The 20,453-nt window shown below is 48.0% G+C and overlaps 1 protein-coding gene across 1 annotated transcript in view; it reads left to right on the top strand.

Annotated features, from left to right (window-relative positions):
* The window catches only part of LOC138262285 (zinc finger protein 135-like), a 91,662-nt gene that overhangs the window by 35,362 nt on the left and 35,847 nt on the right, over positions 1-20,453 (top strand). The window contains exon 2 of the mRNA XM_069212186.1: positions 2,579-2,620. The gene's annotated coding sequence lies outside the window, so the exon portion shown is untranslated. The remainder of the gene's footprint in view (positions 1-2,578; positions 2,621-20,453) is intronic.

Here is a 20,453-nt window from a genome sequence, read left to right as displayed (position 1 = left end):
AGAGTTTGGTATCAAATTAATTGTTGTAATAAATCCCACAACTTCCAGTTGTTGGATTTAATATAACTTGTTCAGGTAAAGAGTTTTAAACTTTACCTGAAAAGTTGCAGATTTCAGCCCTGCATTGTTTTTGCTGCTGTGCTCTGATTGGCCAGCCTGAGAAGCTTGGCTAAGCTGCCTTGATGAGGTGTGAAGTGGCCTGGCTTCACACAAAGGAATGTGCCTGTGGGAAGGAATCTCCCCTCAGCAGATGGGGAGCCAGGAAGGGGGAGGGCTGCCAAACTGGTCTTCAAAGGCAGAGAAGGACATTTGGAGCAACCAGCAACACCCCCACATCCTGCAACCCCAGACAACTAGGTGCCCCCTTGATTAGATTAGGAGAGGGGTGTGTTTATGATTTTTAGCCACACCAGTGGGTGGGCTCAGCCAGATGTAACCTCCAAAAATCAGATTCAGCCATGATGGATTTTTTAGAGAATGTTGCCTCCTGGGATTGATTTTTGCCACACTTCCCAGGAAGTGGTCATCACAGGGGGAAGGACCCTGCACCTGATTGGAGAACCAGGACCCCCCTTCTTTTCACCCAGGAGCAAGGATAAAACTGGCAGTCCTGTACCCACACCTCAGTTCCCTACCACATCCAACAAGGAAGAACGACCGAAGAAGGACTGCCCTGCTGGACCCCTGGCCTGCACCTGGAACCTGCACTCAGAAGGACTGCACCAGCTGCACACTTGGGCTTCACCACAAGAAGAACTTTGCCTGGCTTCAACTGGTTCAAGGAGGGACTCCCTGTTTGCTACAGGTGAAAAATTGCTAACCAGAGTCCCCTGCACCAACTCCTGAAGAAATTGACCAGCTGACCACTGTCCAGTGGCCAAAAAGGAGTTTGCGCCAGGTGCATTCTGGGAGTTGTAGTCCGCACCCCCCAAGGACCATCTCAGAACTTCTAGACCCTTGGGGTGAGCTGTTGACCCCCAAAAGAACCTTAAAAGGACATCTGGCAGAAGCCCTAGAAGTTTGGAGAAGTTTGGAGAATTTTTGCAAAAAAAGCTCCATAGAGGGACCGACCCGCCGCAGCAACTCTAGCCGGCTTGCCTCAACCGCGACCCGGCCTGATTTGCTGGTTCGTACCGGTAAAGAAAATCTCCGAAAAAGAGACTAAGTCCGAAGGTAAAAAGTTGACCGGAACCTCCCAGCCAGTGTATCCGAGGAGGGCTCCATGGACGTCGGATCAAGATCCAGGTTTACCCCGGTCGAAGGATTTTCACCTCGAAAAAACGACTAAGTCCGAAGGTAAAAATCTCCACCGAGGATTCCAGCATCGCGTATCCGGAGAAGGGCTCCAGGAGGTCGGATTGGACTGGCAGGTTCGTCCCGCTGAAGAAAATCTCCGAAAAAAGACTAAGGGGGTGATTCTAACTTCGGCGGGCGGCGGAGGCCGCCCGCCGAAGTTCCCCCACCAAAATACCGCTCCGCGGTCGAAAGACCGCTGAGGGTATTTTGGGATTTGCCCTGGGCTGGCGGGCGGCCGCCAAAAGGCCACCCGCCAGCCCAGGGCAAATCAACCTTCCTACTAAGATGCCGGCTCAGAATTGAGCCGGCGGAGTGGGAAGGTGCGACGGGTGCAGTTGCACCCATCGCGTATTTCAGTGTCTGCTCGGCAGACACTGAAATACTTTGTGGGGCCCTCTTACGGGGGCCCCTGCCGTGCCCATGCCATTGGCATGGGCACGGCAGGGGCCCCCAGGGGCCCCGCGGCACCCCCTACCGCCATCCTGTTCCTGGCGGGCGAACCGCCAGGAACAGGATGGCGGTAGGGGGTGTCAGAATCCCCCATGGCGGCGCAGCAAGCTGCGCCACCATGGGGGATTCTAAGGGCAGCGGTAAACCGGCGGGAGACCGCCGGTTTACCCTTTCTGACCACGGCCAAACCGCCGCGGTCAGAATGCCCTGCGGGGCACCGCCGGTCTGTCGGCGGTGCTCCCGCCGACCCTGGCCCCGGCGGTCTGAGAGCGCCGGGGTTAGAATGAGGGCCTAAGTGTGAAGGTAACCGAGGCCTCCCGCGGCCTGTAGCCGAGCAGGGCTCCATCGCGGTCGGCCTGAAACTTTGACTTTGCCCCGGTCGAGGTGCAACCAGATGACCCGATTGGCGCTTTTTGTTTCTAGGCGCTAAAAAAATAATAATTCTTAAAAAATTCATATCTCCGGTTCCCCTTATCTGATTTTATTCGTTTTGGTGTCATTTTATAGATCAAAATATAATCTATTTTTATAAATTGGTTTTGGATTTTTAAAACAGTTTCCTGTGTTTTATTTAATTACTGTTTTGTGATATTTTAATGTTTTACACTCTGTCTCCTAAGTTAAGCCTTGACGCTCGTTGCCAAGCTACCAAGGGTTGAGCTGGGTTTAATTTACTGAGACCTAACTGGACCTTAGTGGAGGTTAGTGGCCTATTGCTAAGTGTAGGTACCTACCTGCCCTTACCAATAACCCATTTTCCAACAGTAAATATTTCTGAGAGCTGCATTACACAGCTAGTAAATACCTTTTTACTTGTCCCCTTTATTTTCAGGTGAAGGAAAATTGCCTTTGGCTTCTTTCATTTTCAACTCTGGTGAGTATTGAACGTCTTTTCTTTATTTTTGTCTGGAAAAAGTGTTTTTTGTTTATTCTTTGTTTTGGATATAGTCCTAGATGTGAAACCTGGAAGGTTGGGCTACCTTGGGGACAAAGCCAGTTAAAAACAGTTTTTTTTTGCTTTACAATTTCTACCAGCACTTTCATCTGTGTAGCTTTTGGCAGTTGTAGCATAAGTTGTGTCCTCCGTCTCCCAAGGGTTTCCTACCTCAAATTTGTTCATAAACAGCTAGGTGTGGGTAGTTTTAGAAAGGTTCCCCCAGAAAAGTTGTTTGCATTGCTCTTCTAAGTGGGCTTTATTCCTTCTCATAATGGTTGATTACTGCTTGAAGACTTGTTTGGGTCTGCAGCTATTTTACTGCATTTATTTTAATCTGTATTGTTTCTACACTTTACATGGCTAACTCGTTTTTACTGGCGAGCGCAAAACGCTCTGTCCTGTGTTGTAATCTCTCTTTGGGCTTTTTATTGGTACTGAAAACATACTAGGCTCCACTTTTTCAGTCTGGTTTCTGGACTACTTTTTCTCTTTTTTCGCAGCGTAGAAGTTGAGCGCATTGCATGATATTGACCCCGTTACGTAGATAATTGCACTTTTGCCGGTTACGTAGATAATTGCACTTTTGCAGATAGGTTTCACTACGAGTGAACTTTTATTTCCCTTTGTTTGTCTGCTTTGCACTGATGGCGGCTTTCAGCTCGCTTATGTGAAACTTTTACTTTTCAGTTTATATGGCAAGAAAAGTCCAGTTAGTTATGTGAAACTGTTTTATTTTCAATTTATGTTGCAAGAAAAGTCCAGTTAGGAGTTTACAATGCTAACTGCCCTACCGGTTGAAATGCAACTACTTGTTGTTCTGTATGGTAAACAGTTCACATTTAGGGTGTGCTTATGTGCCACCTTTCAGTGCCTCATAGAACACTTTGAGAGACACTTTCTTGTTGGTGAGATGGTATTCAGTGCCACTCGGGGCAGTGTACTGGCCCAGAAGCAACTTTTAGCATCCCATAATGCAAATGACTTTTGGTGGCAAGGTTTATGCTTCTCCTTCTCCCACCGCCCCCTCGTCAACAGAGTGCACAACAACGGATTACAAGAGAATACCCACAAATGGTTCACCTCCTTCCTGACAGGAAGGTTCTCGGAGCGTCAGACTTCCTCCCTTTACCTCAGAACCCAAGAACATCATATGAGGATCATCCCTCAGACCCACACTGTTCAACTCCTACATGACCTCCTTTGCCGACATTGTCAGCTCCTGCTGTCTCAACATAATATCTTAAACATACGATACACAGCTCATCCTCTCGGTCATTGAAGACCTCTTCACCACTATAACAAACGTCTGCAACACCATGAAAAACGGAGCCAAGTAGGTGAAAGCAAAGTGCCTCAAACTGAACTCAAACATAACAGAAGTACTGATCTTCGGGAGGAACTCAGAAATATGGGTCCACAGCTGGTGGCCAGCCAAACGCTTACCCATGCCTACAGATCATGCACACAGCCTCGGAATCATCCTCGACAGTGACCTGAACATGAAGCGGCAAATCAGTGGAGTTGCCTCCTCCTGCTTCTTCACTCTGTGTGCTCTACAGACTGTTCAGATGGATCCCAGTCAACACCAGGAAAATAGTCATCAGGCCCTCGTCACTAGCCGCCTCGAGTACAGCAGTGCACTCTATGCCTGTATCTTTACACATCTCCTCAGAAGGTTCCACACCATACAGAATGTAGCAGCTAGACTCGTCTTGGACCTCACCAAATGGGTCCTTATCAATCCCTACCTCGGATACCTCCACTGGCTCCCCATCCAGAAGAGATGCCAGTTCAAGATCCTTATGCATGCCTTCAAGGTCTTATACGATCAAGGACCAGCCTACATCAATCACTGACTGAACTTCCACTAATCTACCAGACACTTGTGCTCATCCAATCAAAACAAACTTTTTTGACCAACAGCTATACGGCCCGTTCGTCGACCAATAGTCCCATGCCTGACAAATGCATAAACTGTCATTTATGTAAGGAAACTGATGAGCATGTTTTATTTTTCTGCCCCTTGTATAAATGCCCTAGAGGAAAGTGGATTATTCCTTTGTGTATGGTATGGTAGAGGTCTGGGACACACTGGAGGAGCTCTGGGAACCTCCCCTGGGAGGTGCAGGTCAGGGGAGTGGTCACTCCCCATTCCTTTGTCCAGTTTCGCGCCAGAGCAGGGCTGGGGGATCCCTGAACCGATGTAGACTGGCTTATGCAGAGATGGGCACCATCTGTGCCCATCAAAGCATTTCCAGAGACTGGGGGAGGCTACTCCTCCCCAGCCTTCACACCTATTTCCAAAGGGAGAGGGTGTTACACCCTCTCTCAGAGGAAGTCCTTTGTTTTGCCTTCCGGGGCCAGGGCTGCCTGGACCCCAGGAGGGCAGAGACCTGTTTGAGGGGTTGGCAGCAGCTGCAGTGGAGACCCCGGAAAGGCAGTTTGGCAGTACCCGGGTTCTGTGCTAGAGACCCGGGAGATCATGGAATTGTCCCCCCAATGCCAGAATGGCATTGGGGGGACAATTCCATGATCTTAGACATGTTACATGGCTATGTTCGGAGTTAACCTGTTAGTGACAAATTTGGAGAGCAGAGAAAGCATAACCACTGAGGTTCTGGTTAGCAGAGCCTCAGTGAGACAGGCATCCCACAGGGAACACATACAGGGTACACTTATGAGCACTGGGGCCCTGCCTGGCAGGGTCCCAGTGACACATAAACTAAAACAACATATATACAGTGAAATATGGGGGTAACATGCCAGGCAAGATGGTATTTTCCTACAAGGAGCGCATGGAAGAATAAATGAATGTGTAGGGAAAATGCACAGTGAGGGGGTGCTGCCCTAATGGCTGTAAGAGGAAGGCACTCAGTGCAGAGGGAGCACTTGTCTAGTGCAGGGTCTCCAAGCTCCTCAGTTCGAGTCATGTAATAGCCTGAACTTGCCCAGGTATGGAGGAGGCAGTTGGGTGCTGTACTGCGAGGAAATAAGGAGTGCAGGAGCAGGCTCACCCTTGCGGAGTCACAGATGTCGGACTCACTATGCCAGATACCTTTAGGGATTCCCTCTAACAGAGACATGTGAGTGGGCAGCAAAATCTAGAGCTCGTAAGTCCTACATGTTACTGCATTCGGCCTCCTCGCCTACCAGGCATCCTCTTCAGGTATCGCTGTAATCTGCCTCTTGATGGTGGCAAATGAAACTAGGAAATGTTGCGATGCACAAACAAAGCAATCAATGAAAATGAGCATTATGAACTAGTAACAAAATAAAGGACACTTATCTGATCATAGCAGCAACAAAGAACATTAAAATGGTCCAGCTCACTTTGTAAGAACAGAGAGACAATGATTGGTGCATGAATCGGTATGTCATATTGGTGTTGATGGGAAACTTGATGTTCAATGGCATGTGTGGCTGTAGATACTCGTGTTTTATTTTGAAGAAGTCTTTGGACTCATGGGGCAGAGTGACTCAACCCCTCGGTGATAATGTGCATGGCCATCGACTCCATTGTTAGATTGTTTTCTTTGCGCCATCGGGTTCAGATGTTTTTGAGATAATTTTCGGGTCCTTTTTGTCCGTTGTTGACCTATATACCTGTTGGTATTGTTTTTGTTTGCGTTCCACCGTCCTTCAAAACCAGAAGAAAACCATCACCGTCAATTCAACGTTTTCCAGTTGCGGCCTTGGCCTTGCCCTTTCGAGCCTATTCTCAACTCATCAGCTTCGATCAAAGATGCTATGCTAATTGAGCAGACTTAATTTTGATTCCATCCCAGTTGCTGCGTGCAATATCTGCACACAGACCTCCATCAGGTTTGTAACCCATGTCTGTCTTCTGACCATAACAAAGACGACTGAGGCATGTCGATCCTTTCAATCGAAGAAAACGTTGCGGGACCGTTGGGCACGTCACAGAGAAATGCGCATAAAGATCTTAGAGACACCCAACATCTTCGGCCAACACGATATCGAGCAGGTAGAGGAAAAACTGCACAAGGCCTCAGCAGTTGAGAAAGAGGCCATTTCCATCCAGGGCTCTGGCTCCAATAACGAATTTGGCCTACAGATGCAGGATCTTTCTTGGAGACAACATGCAGCGAGTACCCATGCCCCTGTCCAACCCGCCAAGCGTCACTATTCCGACCGACACCAGGGCTCATGGGCCACCACGGCAAACAGGCCATAGTAGGCACCAAACATCTGCTGAGGGTGCCCCACTCTCGGCACCGAAAGCAAAGCTGAAACCTCCTGCTGATGCACCGAGCTGGCCATCTGCCTTATCGTCTGAATACCCTGGCCTCTACTGCTTTGGCTCCAGCCACCTCGGTGCCGAAACCAAAATCCAGTTCTGCACCAACACCCTCCATTCTGGCATCGACATTTGCTCCAAAACCGATCCTCCAAACTATGCAGGAGCTGATCGATCCAAAACAGAAAAACTACATATACAACCTCTCACTGGTCGGATTCTAGCAAAAGCAGTGCTGCCAGCTCCCATAACATCAAAACACCAGCTGTTGACTTACTTGTACCTCCCAAGAGGAAGAAAAAAGCAGTTGCAGCAAGTCCTTTACAGCTTCTTCTGCCTGCTTCTTTCCACCACCCCCTTCCCCACATCACCCAGAGTGATCTAGGTGACATTACACCACCGGGCTCCCCACAGTCCTACACTGGAGATCAGGGAGGGGAGATGAAGCAGATCAGCAGCCCATAGAACCTTTGGATAGCTTAGATATTGGCCGCCACCTCCCTCCAAAGAAAGGGGGGGATACTGACTCTGACCTCTACCCAGCTAAGCCATCCCAAGGTGATGTAACCTCCGTCCAAGAACTGATTGCCAGCACAGCAGCATATCACCAGGTGCTTCTGCACAAAAATCCCACCGAAGATGATTTTCTCTTCATGACACTGTCCACCACTACTAGGGCATGTCAATATCTGTGTATTTTGAAGGGGAAGCTCCGCCACTTGGATGAGCTTTTTAAAGGTCCGGTGCGAGTGCACATTATTGCACAGAGAGTGAATAAGAAGTATAAAGCTGCACCCTCAGACCCACCTTACATCAAGGGCCAACTCGCCCCAGACTCTCTGGCGGTATCTAATGCCTGCAATGGAGAGCCAATTCCCAGTCATCCATGTCTTCCCATATCTGGACGACTGGCTCATCAAAGCCAATATGCTTCTGTTGTGTCTACAGCACACTCAGACCACTCTACACCTGCTCTATCAACTGAGGTTTACTATCAACATACAAAGGTCACACCATCAACCTTCTCAGATTGTCGTATTAAGGGACTGTTCTCAACACACAACTGGGATTAACATATTCAGATGCAGCCAGGATTGACAATATCAAAGTGCTACTACAACAGTTTCACCCTAATCAACACATCAGACAAAACAGTTTAGCGACTCTTAGGCATGATAGCATCTTGCATTGCAATAGTACCACATGTGAGACTACATTTGCACCCACTGCAGGAATATCTGGCGAGCCAGTGGTCCCAGTCACTGGGTCAGTTACAAGATCTAGGGTTGGTAGGCAACTGCACTCCTCACTCAGCTATCAAATGAGAGCCATTCCTCGATCATTTTCACAGCGGACGCATCCCTCACAGGTGGGGTGCTCACCTACAGGATCTCACAGTTCAGGGTCTCTGGTACACCAAACACCAGGGTCTCCGCATCAACTACCTCGAGCTTCAAGCCGTTCGCCTAGCATTAAAAGTGGTCCTAGTTCATCTGATAGGCAAGATTGTCTTCATCCAGACGGACAACATGACAGCCATGTTTTACCTACAAGAACAGGGGGAGATACACTCTCGACAGTTATCACACCTGTCTCAGACGATTTGGCATTGGGCAATAAGTCACAACATACACCTGCTAGCGGAACACCTCCCAACGGATGGACAGTGGCTTTGCCAACCTCCATTGCAGGATATGGCAACGAGAAACTCCACCCGAGTCCTCTTCCCATACTTCCAAAGGTAGGGTTTCCACAGATAAACCTGTTTTCGCACCTGCAGACCACGCAAAATGCCTAGACACAGCCTTCAAGCTCCCGCACCCAATACCCAAGGGCAGTGCTTTATGGATGAACTCTTCAGTTTGTGGTTCAGAATCTCAGGTAAACGTTTCTCATCCTCATTATGATAGCTCCTACTTGGACTTCTTGGCCAGGGTTCACCACACTATTCAACCTTTCCGTAGTGCCCAAGAGAAGCTTCCTCTCAATCAGGAAATTTTCACTCAGAACTATGGAGACATTCATGCCTCCAAAGGAACTTAACCTTGCGATTTGGCTCCTGAGGTCATAAAATTTGGTTACCTTTATGTCCCATCTGAATGTATGACAATTCTCAAAGAAGCTTGTAGGCCCACAACTAGAGCATTTTATTCTGCTAAAGTGGAAAATATTTCTACTGCTGCAGTAAACCTATTGATCCATTCAATGCAGCTGTTAAAAACATTGTCTGCTATCTTCTCCGTTTGCAGACCTGTTGTGTAGCTTACATTTCAGTATGCCTGCATTTAGCTGCAGTGGACCCCTACATACAAAAGACAGCTCTTATCCTTGTTCAAGGTACCAGTTAAGGCATTCATGGAAGGCCTTAGAGTAATTCCACCTAGAGTTCCTCCTGCACCTGCATGCAATCTCAACCCTGTACTCACCAGGCTTATGTGTCCACCATTTGAACCATTGCAAACTGCCTCTTCCAATTACTATCTTGTAAGTTTGACGTCTTGGAAACCATCACTTCACTTAAACGTGAGCTCCATGCATTAACCTCTGTAGAGCTTTTACTCCAGCTACACGAAGACAGGGTAGTCCTTAGAACTAACCCAAAATTCCTTCCAAACGTGGTTTCCACTTTCCACCTCCGTCAGTTGAATGACCTGTTATCTTACCGCAACCTGATTTAGTTGCAGAAAGGGTCCTTCGTAGAGTAAATGTAAAAAGAACGTTAATGTATTTTATCGACAGAACTAAAGAGTTTTGAAAAACCAAGAAACTCGTACTTTTTTTTACCCCACTCACAAAGGAAAGCCCATATTTAAACCAGGCATTTCCAGATGGATAATGAAATGTATTTCCTGGGCAATTTACCTATAGCTGAAATCTGTAAAGCAGATACATGGTCTACACCACAGACTCAGTAAACATTACTGTGTTAACACACTAACAAGCAAATGTAGGACAGGCAGTGCTACATACTTTCAAACAACTGCAACACCCAAAGGCTAGCCACTGCTTTCTGGAGGGCACTGCTTTACAGTCTCTGCAGAGCATGTGTATCTACAGCCACACGTGCCATCAGATTGTTACCCGGTGTTCTTTCTAGATGGCCCACTACAGGAACTGTCTTCCTCTATTATTCCATGCCCTCTGGGGGCTCCTTAGAGGATGCCCAGCATTGCTCCTACCAGCTTTCTGGGGTTTTCCGGGCAGCCCACGCTGCTGCCACCCCTCAGACAGGGCCCTGCCCTCCTGCTGCTTGAACAGCTCAAGCCCAGGAAGGCAAAACACAGGATTTCCTGTGGAAGAGGCGGGGGGGTTTAACACCCTCTTCCTTGGAAATGGGTGTTACATCGCTTTGGAGGGGTAGCATCCCCATGCCACCGGTTTGCTTTGAAGGGCACATTTGGTGCCCTCTTTGCATAAACCAGTTTGCGCCAGCCCAGGGACTTGGTCCCAGCTCTGGTGTGAAACTGGACAAAGGAAAGGGAAGTGACCGCTCCCCTGTCCATCACCCCCCTAAGGGTGGTGCCCAGAGCTCCTCAGTGTGGCCACTTGATTCTGCCATCTTGAAACCAAGATGGGTAGAGGCCCCTGGGAGCATCTGAGTGGCCAGGTCGGGTAGGTGACGTCACAGCCCTCTCCTGATAGGCAGGCACCCTTCTAGGTGACCAAGCCCACATTTAGATCTTTTTAGGGACCCCCTTGAGGATGGGTCTCCAGATTCGACATTCAAAATTCCACCAGGACTCCTCTGCATCGTTTACTTCATCTTCTGGCCAATGAAACCGCAACTGGACTCTTCAGGAACTGACAGTCTGCAACTTCAGTGATGGTTCAGCTTTGCAACGTTGTTTCACTGGCTCCTTCCAGCAACTGCAGCATTTCCCTGGCTGTGCATCATCGGAGGCTGGCAAGACTTCAGCCTGCACCAAGATGAAAGAAGGAATCTTCCTTGGAGTGAAGGAGTCACTCCATTGCATCTGCTGGCACAGACTGCAACAACCACCAGCTGCGTTGATCTGCTTTCCTCTGGAACCGCATGGATCCTGCATCACAGGTGGTGGTCTGAGGTTGTCCACTTGGTCCTCTCTGCCAGCTCTCCTTGCAGGACAGTGCCCCTGTGAACCACGACTCTTGCAGCTACCAAGGCTTGTTTGGTCCTGCTCATAGGGATCTTCAGGCTCAGAGTAACCCCAGCCCTAGCAATTCTTCCCTCAAACCTCAAGTCTCAAGTCTCATCTCTGCTGCTCCAGAGACATGGAATTCCTCTTCAGGCGGGCTGACTGGGCCTCACTGCAACTTACTGTGCCTGTGGGGGCTGCAACTGCTTGTGTTGGCTCACACGACTGCTGAGGGTAACCTTGGACTCCCCTCTTTGGGTCTAGGCCCCTGGGCCTTGTTGGTCCTCTTCAACCTTGCAACGCTTCTTTTGATCCTCTTGCATTTGCCAAGGCTTGTTGGTGGTTCTCCTGACCACTAACTAACAGCAACCTGGTGACCGCCGTGGGACACTATGTGCACCGCTCCAAGGACTCTTCTTCAGCTTCTGGGCTCCACAGCTGGTCTTCTGCTTTCCTCATTAACCTGTTTCTGCATCGACACTCCATCATGGACTGGACTCTGTCCCCTTCTTCTGCAGGCCCTCGTCTACCTGAATCCACCGTTGATTTCTTCTTGTCTGACCCTGTTCTCGTACAATCCTTTTTCTAAGTCCTTCTGTTAGTCCTTGGAAAAAACAGGTATTTACCTCCTGCTCTCCTGGTTGCGGGGGTCACTTTTGTACTTACATCTTGGGGTTTCTCATTCCTCCAGCTCCCCTCTAACAACTACACATCCTTTTGGGGGGGGGGGGGAGGAAACTGTATCTCGTATTTCACCTTTTTAGTATATGGTTTGGCCCTGCCCTAGGGCTCTCACTATTTTGACTAAGTATTGCCAATGCTTGTGTTGTCTGTGGTACTTACTGATTGCTATAGTGTGTACTTCCCTCCAGTTAGGGGGTACTCCCTATAAGTATTCTAGTGTTGTGTTACTATAATAAAGAATCTTTATTTTTTTTAACACTGTTTGGTTCTTTCATGTGTGATAAGTTGATGTGTGACTACAGTGATATTGCATAAGCTTTGCATGTCTCCTAGATAAGTCTTGGCTGCTCATCCACAGCTACCTCTAGAGAGCCTGGCTTCCTAGACTCTTCCTACACTTTACTAATAGGGGATCCCTGGACCTGGTATGAGGTGATAACACAATAGGTGCTCACCTCACACCAGGCCAGCTTCCTACTTGTGGTAAAGCCTGATTAGCAGATCTTGAAGGTCTGGTTGGTCTATAAAACTAGATTCTATTTCTCAGATGTATTCAGGGCCACTGGCAGCAGGGTTGACTAAATTATACAACGAGAAAAGGCAAGTTATACAGCATCATGCAGCACATTTTCTAACAGTATCACTTCAATATTCTGTCATTTGTACACCTAACGCTGTCTAGGCAAAGGTTGCACCCTATTAATACCAGTTTAACACCCAAACTTAGAAATAAGCAACAGAAAGTTGGCGGTCAACTTTGGCTAAGGGCCTTTTACTGTGCTGCGACACTTGTTGCTGCCTTTCTAGTAATGTTTGAGCTAGAATATTTTTGTTGTTAAAATCTGCAGATTATGCAGTAGGTGATGGATTATGGTACAAATGTGCATGGCCATATGTCAAAAACACAGTGGCCACACAATCTCCTAATTCTAAATGGCCGTGGAAATAGAGGACCAGAAAGGTGAAGGGCTTTGTACTTGTAGAATAGAAGCTTATAAACAGGCAACCCGTGCAACATTCTGAGCATAACTGGATTTTGACAGAAAATTACATTTTAGGCAGGCCACAGTATTCACTGGAATGGAGTATTGGAAGCAGGTTTGTAAAGGTAACACAAGTATGATATTTCCTGTATGGAGTCGGTGCATTTTCAAGGTTGAAGGATGGCAACCCATCATTACAATACAGGCAAAGTACGTCCAAATTGTTAGTTGGCTGGGGCCTTAAACCAAACTTGATACAACTTTCAAGGCACTAGTTTTAATATTACATGTGTTGACCTAGTCAACTTTGCAAACTTCCAAAATGCTTCTAGTTTGCCCTCTTGCCAAACTCCTTAGTTGCCCTCGTAGTTAATTCTTCAGCTTTGTAATTGCATCTGCATAAGCAGCACTTCACAAGTTTTAGAAGGACCCTTGTGTTCACTACTTGTGCCAGCAATGGCATTTTGGTTTTCTCCATAAAACTGCTAGTGAGCCACATTGCACATTTCTTTATGCTACGATTAACAATGCATGATGTTTCCCTTGCTAGGCAGTGGCTCACTAAATGATTTTGCTGCACCATATGCAGATGTTAATTCAATGGGTGATAACATAAAGAATAAGGAGAATTGAGTAATTAGACTTGACATTTACATTCTATCAGTGGTACTATCTTGTCTGTATCATTGTATGTTCTCATTCTTTTTTTAAACGGAAACATGAGAGACTATTGCATGGTTTTGTCTCCCACGTGATTGATTTTGCGGACTTCACCCCCTTTGCGTGATCCCAATGCACCACTACATATGTTTCTGCCACTCTATTTAGACTACAGGGATCCTTGGAAAAAATGTAATTCAGCCTTGTTGTTCCCATGGCAAACAGTTATTAGTTAAGCCACTGGAAGCATGGTGTTGGAAGGCTCTAAATGTCTTTCTTAACAGATGTGCTATGCACGTTGAAAAATAAAACCTTGGTATGCAATCACTGGCGAACAACCTGAAGATGCAGGGAACGTGCTAAAGACCACTACCCAAATAACCAAGTTAATTAAAGCAAGTGTTGTGGGCAGGGTTAAGGATTCATAAAAAGGGCTAATTATTCACCAAATATCTGTAGAGCCATCTAGTTGCAGATTCCTTACCTTAGAATTGCCCCAGGAGTCAGTCTGGTTCTGGATACTGGTCTCCAGCAGCCCCCCTTGCATGCCATTAGGTGGCGTTGATCGGGTCCGTCGTCCGCTCTGGAAATGACATTGCAGGTCCTTTATAAGTGCCACTGTGGCGCACTGATGTCAATTATTTTCTTTCCACGCCAGCCAGCGCTGATCGGAAGAAAAAGCTCCCCTCTGGTAGTCACCCCACTATCCTTTGTGCAGTTTGGTGCCAGAACTTGAACTGGGAGTTCCTGAACTGGTGCAAACTGAAATGGAAATGTGCCCTTCAAAGTAGTCTGGTGGTGCTCAAAGGCCACCCCAGCCCTTAGACACCTAATACACGAATAATTGCAGGAAATCCTTTGTTCTGCCTACCTCTGCTTGAGCCAGGTTCACCAGCAGGAGGGCAGAACAGTGTCTGGGGTCGGCAGCAGCATGAGCTGGCATCCAGACCCTGGAAGGCTGCATAGGAAGAACTGGGAGTTCCTCTAAGGAAGTGGTGCATCACACTTGAGCCTCCTATTTTCCAAAAGTGGTTATGCCATTCCATGTAGGCTAGTCCATCACCTTGCTTATTTTTTTATGCACCCTTGCATCCTTCTAAGGAAGAGGAGAGACTACACCACCTAGACCCCAAAAGAGCTTTGGCGTTCTACCTTGATCATACCTTAGAGTTCTGGGTGGATGATCGACTCTTGGTTGGTCATGTGGGTGTGAAAAAGTCGGTGTAGCAAAGTGCCCTTTTTGTCATGGTTAGCCCCCACTTTTTGCCTGGTGCCTGAGGTAATTTCGACTTAGTGCACTGGGTCCCTGCTAACCAGGTCCCCAATGCTATAGATTTTTCCCAAAACTGCACAGTTTTTTGCACAATAGGCGCACTCTTGAGCACCCACTCGAAGTCCCTAGTAAATGATATCCCTGGTACTTTGGTCCTTGGGCACTAAGAAAGGTGGAACAGTTGTGCCAACTCCAGGAACCCCTCACCAAACCCACACAGTGCTGCCATTACAGGCAGCGTGTGTTGGTGCAGGCAAAATTAATAACATGACATGTCACCCCTTTATGCCCGATCCCCTACCACTGCATGTGCCAGGTGTAATTGACCCATATGGGAGGGAGCATGAGCACATATGCCCCGGCTATGTCTGGTGATTCTTAGACATAGTAAGTGAAAAGTGAAGCCGTTTTAAGTGCATTTTCTGGACTCTGGTTACTACAAGTTTGCTAGCTCCACAATGGCTTCGCTGAATATAGGGATGTTTGGTATCAAACATCTCAGATTAATAAACCCTCACTGATTACAGTGAGGGTGTATTAATAAATTCACCAAGAGGACACTGAGGTGTCCCTTGAAAGCCTACCAGCTACTAGTGTGTCGACTGACTGGTCCTGACCAGTTCAGCCACCTTAGACCTGTTTCTGGAATTCCATGGTGAGAGCCAGCACTTGAGGACTAGAGACAAAAGCCTGCACTGGGCAGGGGTGTTAGCACCTCACCCAGGCAGGATGGACCATCCAGGGTGGGGAGCTTCAAAGGCCTGGTCGACTTTGAAATGCGAACCAGGTCTCTCCAAATGGCGGAGATGACAGACTACCCACCTTGTCCTGAGACCACTTTTGGTGGCAGAACAGGCAGGAACATTAGGAGGTGGGCCCACTTCATGCCAGTCCCACCTCCAAGGTCGACGAGCTGATGTGGGCACTACTTTTTTAATTCCTCCATTGTACAGAATTTTATTTTTATTTATTAAACGCATTCTGGCCTTAGCATCAAAGCGCTGAGGAGTGAGTGTATCAGGAGGTTCTCTGGAGCGACCCATTAATCCATGGGACAGGCCAAATAAGCCCGCCCTAATTAGAAAAGAGCCAAGTTTTTAACCGATTTCCTAATGAACAGCGGATGAGTGTTCCAAAGTTTGGCAGCCCCCACCAAAAAGGCTCTGTGTCCCCCCAGACCTCACCCATCTAGCCTTTCGACAGCGGGGCACATAAATTCAATTGAGCAGAAGATCTGAGAGGACGGCAAGGCGCATATTACTGCAAAGAAGAACTAAGGTATTTACAGCCTTCCAAGTGAAAAGCCTTGTGTGTGAGGCAAAGTGTCTTAAAAATAATGCGCTTTTCCACCGATAACCGGTGCAGCTGCCTCAAGCTGCTACTGGCAGATGCTGAGTGTGGGAGATAAAAAACAAGGCAAGCCTCAGCATTCTAAATCCGCTGTAATCTATAAAAGGAGCCCTTGATGATATTTAACATCAATGCATTGCAGTAGTCTAGTTTAGAGATGACTAAGGCCAAAATCACAGTAATTCTGAGATCCTTCTGAAGAAAAGGAAAGATTTTCTTGAGCATTTTCAAAGTCCAGTAACAAATTTTAGCGGTGTGGTTCACCTGTTGCCTAAAAGATAGAGTATTGTCAAATAAGATTCTGAGGTTTCTAGCCGTTTAACTCGGAACTGGACGCTCATTGCAGGACTGCGGCCACCAGCGAGGGCTCCTTAAGTCACTGTCTAAGCCAAAGCAAAGAATTTCTGTCTTTCCTCCGTTCATTTTAAGCCAATTGTGGCTTATCCACTTGTTGATCTCACTCATACAATTGTGCAATCTGTGTGCCACCTCCTCCCAATTCCTGTTGACAGGGATGATCAGCTGAGTATCATCAGCATAGGCGACCACTTGAAAACCGAAGGAGCGGACTGTAGGAAAGTAGTCTCTTTCAGCCTTGTTACCCCCACTTTTGGCCTGTTTGGTAGTATATGTCAGGGTGTTTTTACTGTCCCACTGGGATCCTGCTAGCCAGGACCCAGTGCTCATAGTGAAGACCCTATGTTGTCAGTGTGTTTAATATGTGTCACTGGATCCTGCTAGCCAGGACCCCAGTGCTCATACATTTGTGGCCTGTATGTGTTCCCTGTGTGGTGCCTAATTGTATCACTAAGGCTCTGCTTACCAGAACCTCAGTGGTTATGCTTTCTCTGCTTTTAAAATTGTCACTGCAGGCTAGTGACTCATTGGCACACTGGAACACCCTTCTAATTCCCTTTTATATGGTACCTAGGTACCCAGGGTATTGGGGTTCCAGGAGATCCCTATGGGCAGCAGCATTTCTTTTGCCACCCATAGGGAGCTCTGACAATTCTTACACAGGCGTGCCACTGCAGCCTGAGTGAAATAACGTCCACATTATTTCACAGCCATTTTCACTGCACATAATTAACTTATAAGTCACCTTTATGTCTAACCCTCACTTGGTGAAGGTTAGGTGCCAAGTTACTTAGTGTGTGGGCACCCTGGCACTAGCCAATGTGTCCCCACATTGTTCAGGTTAAATTTCCCGGACTTTGTGAGTGCGGGGACACCATTACACGCGTGCAGTACACATAGGTCACTAGGTATGTGTAGCGTCACAATGGTAACTCCAAACATGGCCATGTAACATGTGTAGGATCATGGAATTGTCATCCCAATACCATTCTGGTATTGGGATGACCATTCCATGCATCCCCGGGTCTCTAGCTCAGAACCCAGGTACTGCCAAACTGCCTTTCCGGGGTTTCCACTGCTGGCTGCTGCAAACCCCTCAGACAGGTTTCTGCCCCTCCTGGGGTCGGAGCAACCCAGGTCCAGAAGGCAGAACAAAGGATTTCCTCTGAGAGAGGGTGTTACACCCGCTCCTTTTGGAAATAGGTGTGAAGGGCTGGGGAGGAGTAGCCTTCCCCAGCCTCTGGAAATGCTTTGATGGGCACAGATGGTGCCCATCTCTCCATAAGCCAGTCTACACCGGTTCAGGGATCCCCCAGCCCTGCTCTGGCGTGAAACTGGACAAAGGAAAGGGGAGTGACCACTCCCCTGACCTGCACCTCCCAGGGGAGGTGCCCAGAGCTCCTCCAGTGTGTCCCAGACCTCTGCCATCTTGGATTCAGTGTTGGGGGCACAATGGACTGCTCTGAGTGGCCAATGCCATCAGGTGACGTCAGAGACCCCTCCTAATAGGTGCTTACCTCTTTCAGTAGCCAAGCCTCTTTTCTTAGTAGCCAAACATCCTTTTATGGCTATTTAGGGTCTCTCCTCCTGGCTATTCCTCAGATAACGAATGCATGACCTTACCAGAGTTCCTCTGCACTTCCCTCTTCAACTCCTGCCAAGGATCGACCGCTGACTGCTCCAGGACGCCTGCAAAACCGCAACAAAGCAGCAAGACGACTACCAGCAACATTGTAGCGCCTCATCCTGCCGGCTTTCTCAACTTTTTCCTGGTGGTGCATGCTCTGAGAGCGGTCTGCCTTCACCCTGCACTGGAAGCCCAGAAGAAATCTCCCATGGGTCGACAGTCTTCCCCCTGCTAATGCAGGCACCACAAGACTGCATCACCGGTCCCCTCTCATCCTGACTAGGGTGGGCCCTGGAACACAGGAGCTGGGTCCAAGTGCCCCCCACAGTCCAGTGGCCCTTCTGTCCAAATTTGGTGGAGGTAAGTCCTTGCCTCCCCACGCCAGACAGCAAACCTGTGTACTGCGTGATTTGCAGCTGCTCCGGCTTCTGTGCACTCCACCAAGGATTCCTTTGTGCACAGCCTAGCTTGGGTCCCCAGCACTCAGTCCTGCAGTGCTCAACCCGCTGAGTTGGACTCCGACGTCGTGGGACCCTCCTTTTGTGACTCTGAGTTCACAGAACTTCCAGGTGCCTGCTCCGGTACTTCTACGGGTGCTGCCTGCTTCTGTAGGGGCTCTCTGAGTTGCTGAGCACCCCCTTTGTCTCCTCCTCCAAGGGGCGACATCCTGGTCCTTCCTGGTCCCCAGCAGCACCCAAAAACCTCTACAGCGACCCTTGCAGCTAGCAAGCCTTGTTTGTGGTATTTCTGCATGGAAATCACTTCTGTAACATCCAGCACGCCGTGGGACATCTTCCATCCAAAGGAGAAGTTCCTAGCCCTTTTCGTTGTTGCAGAATCTTCGGCTTCTTTTACCTGGAGGCAACCCTTTTGCACCTTCATCTGGGGTTTCCTGGGCTCCTGCCCCATCTAGACGATATCGCAACTCTTTGACTTGGTCCCCTTCCTTTTCAGGTACTCGGGTCCAGGAATCCGTCTTCAGTGTTTTGCTGGTGCTTGTGGTTCTTGCAGAATCCCCCTTACACGACTATTGTCTCTTTCTGGGGTAGTAGGGTAACTTTACTCCTACTTTCCAAGGTCTTGGGGTGGGGTATTTTGGACACCCATACTGTTTTCCAACAGTCCCAATGACCCTCTTCAACTTCCCATAGGGCTGGGGTCCATTTGTGATTCGAATTCCACTTTTGGAGTATATGGCTTGTGTTGCCCCTAGACGTACATTCACCTATTGCATCCTATTGTGATTCTACATTGTTTGCACTACTTTTCTTACTGTTACTTACCTATTTAGGGTTTGTGTACATATAACTTGTGTATATTACTTACCTCCTAAGTGAGGTTATTCTCTGAGATACTTTTGGCATATTGTCACTAAAATAAAGTACCTTTTATTTTTTGTAACAAAGTATTGTTTTCTTATGATATAAGTGGTATAGTAGGAGCTTTTCATGTCTCCTAGTTCAGCCTAAGCTGCTTTGCCATAGCTACCTTCTATCAGCCTAAGCTGCTAGAAACACCTCTATTCTACTAATAAGGGATAACTGGAACTGGCACAGGGTATAAGTACCACAAGGTACCCACTATAAGCCAGGCAAGCCTCCTACACGGACCAGTCTGGCTAACGGGGCAACATAGAGGTTAAAGAGAGTAGGGCTGAGGGAAGACCCTTGTGGGACCCCGCAGGGGAGTTAAAACGGGGTAACCCTGCTGTCGCCACAGCTTACTGTGATGGATCTATCCAACAAAAAGGATTCTAGGATTTCTAGGGCCTTCTCTCTAACTCCTGCTTGGTAAAGGCGTTGGATCATCAGTTGTGGGGAGATGGTATCAAACGCGCTAAAAGATCCAGCAAAACAAGAATGGTGGCCTTCCCCCTGATCCACTCGTCTCCGAATGTCAAATGTCGAGACGAGCGGATTCTGTGCTATGTGCTTTACGGAATCTCTGTTGGGAAGGTCAAGGCCACCACTGGCCTGTAGAAAGCCAGCCAGTTCAATATTTAGAAGTTTCTCCAAGATTTTAGCCATGGTGGAGAGTAAAGAAATGGGGTTAAGATTTTTCAAATCATTTGGTGTGCTGCCTGGTTTCTTTATAAGTGGAATCACAATGGATTCCTTCCAGGAGAGAGGAAAGCACCCCTCCTTCAGGATGTCATGGTAAACCGGTTCTAGCGCAGCCAAAACCAGGTCCGGTACTAGCTTTAGTATCTGAGGAGGGCTGGGGTCGTTAGGAGACCCTGACTTAACCCTGCACAACAGTTCTTTAATTGTTTGCCTGTAAAGGTTGGGAGCCTGTGTGCTTAGGTCCTTATCTAGGACCAGAGCTCCCCCTGAAGCCCCAACACTCCGATCCACTGGAGGCTCTGTGGAACTGGAGTATTTTCTTTTTGTTTTTTTGTTTTTTCATATAAAAAATCTGCGACTGTTGGAAAATGGGTTATTGGTAAGGGCAGGTAAGTACCTA

The sequence above is a fragment of the Pleurodeles waltl genome, chromosome 10, assembly GCF_031143425.1.
Source record: "Pleurodeles waltl isolate 20211129_DDA chromosome 10, aPleWal1.hap1.20221129, whole genome shotgun sequence".
In the NCBI taxonomy this organism is placed as follows: Eukaryota; Metazoa; Chordata; class Amphibia; order Caudata; family Salamandridae; genus Pleurodeles; species Pleurodeles waltl.
Note: the sequence above shows the minus strand (reverse complement) of the source record. Positions and strands in the feature narration are given on the sequence as shown.